We start from the raw sequence: 11,549 nt of genomic DNA, 5'->3' as shown, positions 1-11,549 counted from the left end.
TGCTCTCTTGTTCATTCGCAATTCACCTGATAAATATAATTGACTTCCTGACTAAGAATTGCAAGATAACCATAGATTGCTTCAAACCAACAATCTCCGTGGGATTCGACCCTTACTCACGTAAGGTATTACTTGGACGACCCAGTGCACTTGCTGGTTAGTGGTACGAGTTGTGAAAAGTGTGATTCACAATTCGTGCACCAAGTTTTTGGCGCCGTTGCCAGGGATTGTTCGTGTTTGAACAACTGACGGTCTATTTTATTGCTTAGATTAGGAAAATTTTTCTTTTTGGTTTAGAGTCTCTTATTATTGTTCTTGGTTAAAAATATCCTTCTTCAAAACAAGTGTTACATTTATTGCCCAATTGGCTAGAGTGTTGGTTTATGTTCTTGATGATTGGGCACCAGTTTTATTAAAAATCTTTTTCAAAAATAATTTTTTTCCCTTGATTAATTCTTGTGCCAAACTTTAAGTTTTGTGTTTTCTTGTTGATTTTTTCTTTGGTTTTCGAAAATTTTATTTTGGTTTTCTAAAAATTTTAAGTTTGGTGTTCCTTATTCATGTTCTTGTGTTCTTGTGAATCTTCAAAGTGTTCTTGAGTTTTTCCTTGTGTCTTGATCTTAAAATTTTTAAGTTTGGTGTTCCTTGGTGTTTTCCCTCCAAAAATTTTCGAAAACAAGGAGCATTAGATCTAAAAATTTTAAATCTTGTGCTATTTTATTGTTTTTCTCTCTCCTCCTTAAATTCAAAAATATCTTTTCTTTTTTTTTTAAAGCAAATTTTCGAAATCTATTTCTAAAATTCAGATTTTTATTTTAAAATTTAAAACTTTTTTCAAAAATCATCATATCCTTTTCAAAATTTCCTAACCACTTTCTCTCTCCTTATTTTTTTCAAAAATCTTCACCCATTTTTATTTTATTTTAATTTATTTTGTTTTTGAAATAAGTAAATTATTAAATAAATAAAAATATTTTTTCTATTTTACATCATCTTCCTTTTTCCATCATGGACCTAAGAGGAAATGAACAGTCCAGGAGGACTCTGAGGTCATATGCTAACCCCTCTACTGCTTCATATGGGAGTAGTATCTGCATACCCTCCATTGGAGTCAGTGGCTTTGAGTTGAATCCTCAGCTCATTATCATGGTGCAGCAAAGTTGCCAGTATTCCGGTCTTCCACAGGAAGAACCTACAGAGTTTCTGGCACAATTTCTACAAATTGCTGACACAGTACATGATAAGGAAATAGATCAGGATGTCTATAGACTATTACTGTTTCCATTTGCTGTAAAAGATCAAGCTAAGAGGTGGTTAAATAACCAACCTAAGGCCAGCATAAGGACATGGAAACAGCTGACAGAAAAATTCTTGAATCAATACTTTCTCCCAAAACGGATGACACAGCTAAGGCTGGACATCCAAGGCTTTAAACAAGGAGATAATGAATCTCTTTATGATGCCTGGGAGAGATACAGAGAGATGCTACGAAAATGCCCCTCTGAAATGTTTTCAGAGTGGGTTTAGTTAGACATCTTCTATTATGGGCTTGCAGAAGGAGCTCAGATGTCTCTAGATTACTCAGTTGGTGGATCTATCCACATGAGAAAGACAATTGAAGAGGCTTAAGAGCTCATTGATACAGTTGCCAGGAATCAGCATCTGTACCTAAGCAGTGACCCTTCCATAAAAGAAGAGGTTAAAACAGTAACTGCTGAACTCAGCCCTGTAAAACAAGCTGTTGAATTCAATCAGCAATTGGACTTTCTAACAAAGCAGTTAGCCGAATTCAAGGATAAACTACAAGAGACAAGGATGGCTAATATAAATATGGAAGAACAATTGAAGCAAACAAAGCAACAGCTGTCAAGACAAATAACAGAAGAATGCCAAGCAGTTCAATTAAGAAGTGGGAAAACATTAAATACCCCACCTCAAGGCAGCAAAGAGCTAAGGAATGAGCAAACCACCCAAAATTCACCTGAGGACAGTAAGAGCCCAAGGAAAAGTAATTCTGGTGTTAAAACGCCAGTAATCTGGTGGAAGGCTGGCGCTGAACGCCCAGACCATGCCCAAGACTGGCGTTCAACGCCAGTAACAAGCAAGGACTGGCGTTCAACGCCAGAAACAAGCAAGGATCTGGCGTTGAACGCCCAAAATGGGCAAGATCTGGCGCTGAACACCCAAAATGGGCACAGTTCTGGCGTTCAGACGCCAGGAACAGACAAGGAGTTGGCGTCTCACGTCACTCTAGCTTCTAACTCTTGCACTCAATTGCCAGTGAGGGATCAGACACACACAAGTGCTGATGACAACCCCTCTAAAAAGGCTTCTTCAACCACTTCTGTAGGCAATAAACCTACAGCAACTAAGGTTGAGGAATATAAAGCCAAGATACCTTATCCTCAAAAACTCCGGAAAGAGGAGCAGGATAAGCAATTTGCTCGCTTTGCAGATTATCTCAGGACATTTGAAATAAAGATTCCATTTGCAGAGGCACTTGAGCAAATACCTTCTTATGCCAAGTTCATGAAAGAGATCTTGAGTCATAAGAAGGATTGGAGAGAAACTGAAAGAGTTCTCCTCACTGAAGAATGCAGTGCAGTCATTCTGAAAAGCTTTCCTGAAAAGCTTAAAGACCCTGGGAGTTTTCTGATACCATGCACATTAGAAGGTAATTGCACCAAGACAGCTTTATGTGATCTTGGGGCAAGCATCAACCTAATACCGGCATCCACTATCAGAAAGCTTGGCTTAACTGAAGAAGTTAAACCAACCCGGATATGTCTCCAACTTGCTGATGGCTCCATTAAATACCCATCAGGCGTGATTGAAGACATGATTATCAGAGTTGGGCCATTCGCCTTTCCCACTGACTTTGTAGTGCTGGAAATGGAGGAGCACAAGAGTGCTACTCTCATTCTAGGAAGACCCTTCCTAGCAACTGGACGAACCCTCATTGATGTCCAACAAGGGGAAATAACCCTGAGAGTCAATGATGATGAGTTTAAGTTGAATGCTGTCAAAGCCATGCAGCATCCAGACACATCAAAAGACTGCATGAAAGTTGATCTTATTGACTCTTTGGTAGAAGAGATCAACATGGCTGAGAGTCTCGAATCAGAGTTGGAAGACATCTTTAAAGATGTTCAGCCTGATTTGGAGGATTCAGAGGAGATGAAAGAGCCTCTGAATTTTCCTCTGGAAGAGGAAAAACCTCCTAAACCCGAGCTCAAACCATTACCACCATCCCTGAAATATGTATTTCTGGGAGAAGGTGACACTTTTCCAGTGATCATAAGCTCTGCTTTAAATCCACAGGAAGAGGAAGCACTTATTCAAGTGCTAAGGACACACAAGACAGCTCTTGGGTGGTCCATAGGTGACCTAAAGGGTATAAGCCCAGCTAGATGCATGCACAAAATCCTATTAGAGGATAATGCTAAACCAGTGGTTCAACCACAGAGGCGGCTAAATCCAGCCATGAAGGAAGTGGTGTAGAAAGAGGTCACCAAATTACTAGAGGCTAGGATTATCTATCCTATTTCTGATAGCCCCTGGGTGAGCCCTGTCCAAGTCGTCCCAAAAAAGGGAGGCATGACAGTGATTCATAATGAAAAAATGAACTGGTTCCTACAAGAACAGTTACAGGGTGGCGCATGTGTATTGACTACAGAAGACTCAATACAGCCACCAGAAAGGATCATTTTCCTTTACCATTCATAGACCAGATGCTAGAAAGACTGGCAGGTCATGATTATTACTGCTTTTTGGATGGCTACTCAGGCTATAACCAGATTGTAGTAGATCCCCAGGATCAAGAGAAAACAGCATTCACATGTCCATCTGGAGTGTTTGCTTATAGAAGGATGCCATTTGGGCTGTGTAATGCGCCTGCAACCTTCCAGAGATGTATGCTCTCTATTTTCTCTGATATGGTGGAAAAATTTCTGGAAGTCTTCATGGATGACTTCTCAGTACATGGAGACTCATTCAGCTCCTGTCTTGATCACCTGAAACTTGTCCTGAAGAGATGCCAAGAGACCAACCTAGTCTTAAACTGGGAAAAATGTCACTTCATGGTGACTGAAGGGATTGTCCTTGGGCATAAAATCTCAAACAAGGGAATAGAGGTGGATCAAGCAAAAATATAGGTAATTGAAAAATTACCACCACCTGCCAATGTTAAGGCAATCAGAAGCTTTCTGGGGCATGCAGGATTCTATAGGAGGTTTATAAAGGATTTTTCAAAAATCGCAAAACCTCTAAGCAATCTGCTAGCTGCTGATACGCCATTTGTGTTTGACACAGAGTGTCTGCAGGCGTTTGAAATGCTGAAAGCTAAGCTGGTCACAACACCAGTTATTTCTGCACCAGACTGGACATTACCATTTGAGCTAATGTGTGATGCCAGTGATCACGCCATTGGTGCAGTATTGGGACAGAGGCATGACAAGCTTCTGTACATCATTTATTATGCTAGTCGTGTTTTAAATGATGCCCAGAAAAATTACACAACCACAGAAAAAGAATTACTTGCAGTGGTTTATGCCATTAACAAGTTCAGATCATACTTAGTAGGATCAAAAGTGATTGTGTATACTGACCATGCTGCTCTTAAATATCTACTCACAAAGTAGGATTCAAAACCCAGGCTCATCAGATGGGTGTTGCTTCTGCAAGAGTTTGATATAGAAATAAGAGACAGAAAAGGGACAGAGAACCAAGTGGCTGATCATCTGTCCCGGATAGAGCCAGTAGAAGGGACGTCCCTCCCCTCTCTTGAGATCTCTGAGACTTTTTTGGATGAGCATCTATTTGCCATTCAGGAAACACCATGGTTTGCCGATATTGCAAACTATAAAGCTGCAAGGTTCATACCCAAAGAGTACAACAGGCAACAAAAGAAAAAATTAATCACTGATGCAAAGTACTACTTGTGGGATGAACCCTATCTCTTTAAGAGATGTGCAGACGGAATAATCCGTAGGTGTGTTCCTAGAGAAGAAGCACAGAGGATCCTATGGCATTGCCATAGATCTCAATATGGAGGCCATTCCGGAGGTGAGCGAACAGCCACCAAGGTCCTCCAATGTGGCTTCTATTGGCCCACACTCTATAAAGATTCCCGAGAGTTTGTACGTAACTGTGACAGTTGCCAAAGAGCTGGTAATCTGCCTCATGGTTACGCCATGCCTCAACAAGGAATCTTGGAGATTGAGTTGTTTGACGTATGGGGAATTGACTTCATGGGACCTTTCCCACCATCATTCTCAAACACTTATATTCTGGTGGCAGTTGACTATGTATCAAAATGGGTTGAGGCCATTGCCACACCCTCCAATGATACTAAAGCAGTGCTGAAGTTCCTCCAGAAATATATCTTCAGCAGGTTTGGGGTCCCTAGAGTACTAATCAGCGATGGGGCACTCACTTCTGCAACAAACAGCTTTACTCTGCCATGGTCCGGTATGGGATTCGCCACAAGGTGGCGACTCCATATCATCCACAGACTAATGGACAGGCTGAAGTCTCTAACAGAGAGCTAAAAAGAATCCTAGAACGGACTGTAAATACCCGTAGAAAGGATTGGGCAAGAAGCTTGGATGATGCTCTGTGGGCATACAGAACAGCATTCAAGACTTCTATAGGGACCTCTCCATACCAACTGGTCTATGGTAAGGCATGTCACATGCCCGTGGAACTGGAACATAAAGCCTACTGAGCAACCAGATTCCTGAACTTTGATGCCAAATTAGCTGGAGAAAAAAAATTGCTCCAGCTAAATGAGCTAGAGGAATTCAGATTCACTGCTTTCGAAAATGCCAAGCTTTATAAAGAAAAATCAAAAAAGTGGCATGACAGAAAGCTGTCATCTAGAATCTTTGAACCAGGACAAAAGGTTCTGTTGTTTAACTCCAGGCTCAGGCTATTCCCCGGGAAACTGAAGTCCCGGTGGAGGGGACCATATGTGATTACAAGTGTATCACCATATGGTTATGTGGAGCTTCAAGATATTGATTCTGATAAGAAGTTCATTGTCAATGGACAGAGAATCAAGCACTATCTTGAAGGCAATGTTGAGCAAGAGTGCTCAAGGCTGAAGCTAGAATAAAAGCTCAGCAAGGTCCAGCTAAAGACAATAAAGAAGCGCTTGCTGGGAGGCAACCCAGCCATGGGGCATCAATCCTCTAAGCATTTTGCCCTATTTTTATTTTTATTTGTTTATATAAAGTTCACTGATCCTAAGGTAAAGAGTCAATTGTATAAGTTCACAGGGTTACAGAAGGATTCTGCACACAAAGCAGAGAAAAAGAGCTCACTAGCAAGAAAACGCCAGTAAAAGTCTGTTTTGGGCATTCAACGCCCAACAGAAGCATCCACTGGGCGTTGAACGCCAGTGAGGATAGCCATCTGGGCGTTAAACGCCAGAAAGAAGCTCTTTCTGGGTGTTTAACGCCAGATTTACAGCATTCTGGGCGTTCAGAAAAATGCCCAGTAACAAAGAACTTCCTGGCGTTCAACGCCAGAAAGAAGCAGCAGCTGGGCGTTGAACGCCCAGGAGAGGCAGCATTTGGGCGCTGAACGCCCAAAACATGCAGCGTTTGGGCGTTCAAACGCCAGGATGGTGGGGAGGAGGTAAATTCATTTTTTCTTCATATTTTTTCATTCTAATCTTAATTTGCATGCCTCAATTCATGATTTCTTGCATAAACATGTTAAGAATCCCTAATTTCTAAAAACCCTACCTTAAAAATACCAAATATATCTTAATCCATAAGCACAAACCCTCTTTTGCAAATTCAATCCAACTCTTTTTCAAATTTTCAAAACAAATCTATTTTTTTCAACTAATATCTTTTTCAAATCTCCATATTATCTTTTTCAAAATCTAGATTTATCTTTTTCAAAAAATTTTCATATCTTTTCAATTTTAAACTATATCCTTTCTTATCATATCTTCTATCTTATCTTTTCCAAATCAATCTTTTTATCATATCTTTTCAAAATTTTCGAACCCACCCCCCTCCCTTTATATATGGGTTCGGCCTCCACCCTCCTCCATCAACAATTGCACCTAGCTCTCCTTCTATCCCTCTCCTTTCTTTTCTTTTGCTTGAGGACAAGCAAACCTCTAAGTTTGGTGTGTTTATCCGTGATCGCTAAGAGCATGGCTCCTAAGGGAAAACAACCCACTTAAAGAGGCAAGAAAGAGAGCGTTCCAAAACCACTTTGGAATCAAGGGAAGTTCTTATCTAAAGAACATGCAGACCATTATTACAAAATAATGGGTCTAAGATCAGTGATCCCGAAAGTTAGATTCGATCTGAAAGAAGACGAATATCCGGAGATCCAGGAGCAAATTTGAATCAGGAACTGGGAGGTCCTAGCTAATCCTGAGACAAAAGTGGGAAGGAATATGGTCCAGGAGTTCTATGCTAATATGTGGCAGACTGACAAGCAAAAACTATCTGGAACTGCTTTCTATGAATATCGGACCGTGGTCAGAGGAAAGATTGTTCATACCATCCCTAACAAGATCAGAGAGATCTTAAAGCTACCTCAGCTGAAAGATGATCCAGACTCTTTCAACAGGAGAATGATGAGAACAGACAAGGGCCTGGATAAGATTCTAGAGGATATATGTATCCCTGGAGCAAAGTGGACCACTAGCACGAAGGGTGTCCCAAATCAACTCAAAAGGGAAGATCTCAAACTAGTCGCCCGAGGATGGCTGGACTTCATTGGGCATTCTCTGCTGCCCACTAGGAACCGTTCTGAAGTCACTGTTAAAAGAGCAGTGATGATCCATTGCATCATGATGGGAAAAGAAGTGGAAGTTCATCAACTGATTTCAACTGAATTCTACAAAATTGCCAATAAAAATTCTAAAGAGGCCAGGTTGGCTTACCCAAGCTTGATTTCTCTGCTCTACAAGGACGCTAGAGTAAGGATGGGAATAACTGAGTATATCTCAATTGAGAAACCAATCACCAAAGCATCAATGGAAAAACAACAAGCACAGGATGACCCCATCAAGAAGAAAACACAGGAATTTCTCCCAGAAATCCCTCAATCTGAATATTAGGAGTATCTTGAAACATCAGTTGCCAAGATGCAAGAAGCTATGGAACAAATAATAAAGGAACAGAAGGAACAAAGTCAAATTCTTTGCTATTTGATTAAAGAACAGGAAGAGCAAGGGCGTGACTTGAGGGAATTGAAGCGCCAGAAGTTATCTCTTGAAGGACCAAGCACCCCACAGATCCGAGGAACATCCACTTCCCAGAACAAAGGTTGTTAAATTCTAATTTCTGCTTTAACTCTGTGATAGTTGTCGTTATAGGAGTTTACCTTAGGAGTCATATAGTAGTAATTAATGTCTATTTTGATTTTACCTCCAATTAAGTTATAGTCTATTTTTCTCATTATCAGCAAACAAGAATAAAATAGTAGATCTTTTGAATAAGAGGTAATAAAATTCGAGTTTTTTTTAATAAGAAAAATTCTAATTAGTAACTTGTGGTGGCAATGCTTTCTGTCTTCTGAATGAATGCTTGAACAGTGCATATGTCTTTTGAATTTGTTGTTTAAGACTGTTAAATATGTTGGCTCTTGAAAGAATGATGACTAGGAGACATGTTATTTGATAATCTGAAAAATCATAAAAATGATTCTTGAAGCAAGAAAAAGCAGCAAGGAACAAAGCTTGCAGAAAAAAAAAGAAAAAAATAGGCGAAAAAAAAAAATATATATATATAGAAAGAAAAAGAAAAAGCAAGCAGAAAAATCCAATAGCCCTTAAAACCAAAATGCAAGGGTAATAAAAAGGATCCTAAGGCTTTGAGCATCAGTAGATAGGAGGGCCTAAAGGAATAAAATCCTGGTCTAAGCGGCTAGACCAAGCTGTCCCTAACCATGTGCTTGTGGCGTGTAGGTGTCAAGTGAAAACTTGAGACTGAGCGGTTAAAGTCAAGGTCCAAATCAAAAAAAGAGTGTGCTTAAGAACCCTGGACACCTCTAGTTGGGGACTTTAGCAAAGCTGAGTCACAATCTGAAAAGGTTCACCCAATTATGTGTCTGTGGCATTTATGTATCCGGTGGTAATATTGGAAAACAAAGTGCTTAGGGCCACGGCCAAGACTCATAAAATAGCTGTGTTCAAGAATCATCATACTGAAATAGGAGAATCAATAACACTATCTGAATTCTAAGTTCCTATAGATGCCAATCACTCTGAGCTTCAATGGATAAAGTGAGATGCCAAAACTGTTCAGAAGCAAAAAGCTACTAGTCCCGCTCATCTAATTAGAATCTGAGCTTCACTCAAAAACTCTGAGATATTATTGCCTCTCAACCTATTAGTCTTCTATTTTATTTGTCTAGTTGCTTGAGGACAAGCAACAGTTTAAGTTTGGTGTTGTGATGAGCGGATATTTTATACGCTTTTTGGGGTTAGTTTCATATAGATTTTAGTATGTTTTAGTTGGTTTTTAGTTTATTTTCATTAGTTTCTAGGCAAAATTTATATTTCTGGACTTTACTATGAGTTGGTGTATTTTTCTATAATTCCAGGTATTTTCTGGCTGAAATTGAGGGAACTGAGCAAAAATCTGATTCAGGCTGAAAAAGGACTGCTGAAGTTGTTAGATTCTGACCTCCCTGCACTCAAAATGGATTTTCTGGAGCTACAGGACTCCAAATGGCGTGCTTCCAATTGCGTTGGAAAGTAGACATCCAGAGCTTTCCAGAAAAATATAATAGTCCATACTTTGCTCAAGGATAGATGACGTAAACTGGCGTTCAACGCCAGTTCTCTGCCCAATTCTGGCGTCCAGCGCCAGAAACAAGTTGCAAGTTGGAGTTCAACACCAGAAAAGGATCCAAAGCTGGCGTTGAACGCCCAAAACAGCCTTATGCACGTGAGAAGCTTTAGTCTCAGCCCCAGCACGCACCAAGTGGGCCCCAGAAGTGGATTTCTGCACTATCTATCATAGTTTACTCATTTTCTGTAAACCTAGGTTACTAGTTGAGTATTTAAACAACTTTTAGAGACTTATTTTGTATCTCATGACATTTTTAGATCTGAACTTTGTACTCTTTGACGGCATGAGTCTCTAAACTCCATTGTTGGGGGTGAGGAGCTCTGCTGTGTCTCGATGAATTAATGCAAGTATTTCTGTTTTCCATTCAAACATGCGTGTTCCTATCTAAGATATCCATTTGCGCCTAACTATGGAGAAGGTGATGATCAGTGACACTCATCACCTTCCTCAATCCATGAACGTGTGTCTGATAATCACCTCCGTTCTACATCGGATTGAATGAATATCTCTTAGATTCCTTAATCAGAATCTCCGTGGTATAAGCTAGATTGATGGCGGCATTCATGAGAATCCGGAAAGTCTAAACCTTGTCTGTGGTATTCCGAGTAGGATTCTGGGATTGGATGACTGTGACGCACTTTAAACTCGCGAGTGCTGGGCGTAGTGACAAACGCAAAAGGATAGTAAATCCTATTCCGGTACGACTGAGAACCTGCAGATGATTAGCCGTGCGGTGACAGCGCACTTGGACCCTTTTCACTGGAAGGATAGATGGTAGCCATTGACAACGGTGATCCACCAACATACAGCTTGCCATAGAAGGACGTGCGTGCGTGAATCAGAGGGCAGAGGAAAGCAGAGATTCAGAAGACAAAGCATCTCCAAAACTCCAACATATTCTCCATTACTGCATAACAAGTAACCTTTAACCCATGCTCTCTTGTTCATTCGCAATTCAACTGATAAATATAATTGACTTCCTGACTAAGAATTGCAAGATAACCATAGATTGCTTCAAACCAACAATCTCCGTGGGATTCGACCCTTACTCACGTAAGGTATTACTTGGATGACCCAGTGCACTTGCTGGTTAGTGGTACGAGTTGTGAAAAGTGTGATTCACAATTCGTGCACCACATCCTCAATAGCAGCCTCGGTAACCAATATCCTCCCACCCCATAGGTAAACCAACTCAAGGTTAAATCTGAAAAAGTTACAATAGAATTCCAAAACCCATGAGGTGTTTACCCGACCCAGCTCCCTATCAATTAAACCGAGACCCATTCCCTCAATACGGGCATAAATGGATTGCCTCAGGTTAGTGGGAATGGCCACTTTCTTCTCTATGTTGAGGTTCTTTGGTCGGTAGTTCGGGAAGTGGAGCTCACAGTATAGGTTAGGAAACCTATAAGCATCGGTAGGCGGCAGTTTTTGATCCGCTTTTTCCTTGTCATTAAGTGGGTTCTTGGCATAGTCGTGGAAAGGAGAAACAGCGAAGGCCTGAGGTTTCTTCCTCTTTCTAGAAGTAGCATTGGCTTTTCCTCTATCGGCCATCCTAAAAAGCAGATAGGACAGAATATAAACAATTAAACCAAGTAGAGGTATAGGAAGCAAGGAAGGCCATAGTCATAAAACAAGAGGATTGATGTGTGATCATGAAGTGAGTTAAAAGGGATGAACACTTGGAATGCAAGCAACAAGAATCAGAATTCAAATCAAAGC

Source organism: Arachis hypogaea, chromosome 15 (assembly GCF_003086295.3).
Source record: "Arachis hypogaea cultivar Tifrunner chromosome 15, arahy.Tifrunner.gnm2.J5K5, whole genome shotgun sequence".
NCBI classification, from domain to species: Eukaryota; Viridiplantae; Streptophyta; class Magnoliopsida; order Fabales; family Fabaceae; genus Arachis; species Arachis hypogaea.
The sequence above is the reverse complement of the archived record's forward strand: the minus strand, read 5'-3'. Positions refer to the sequence as shown.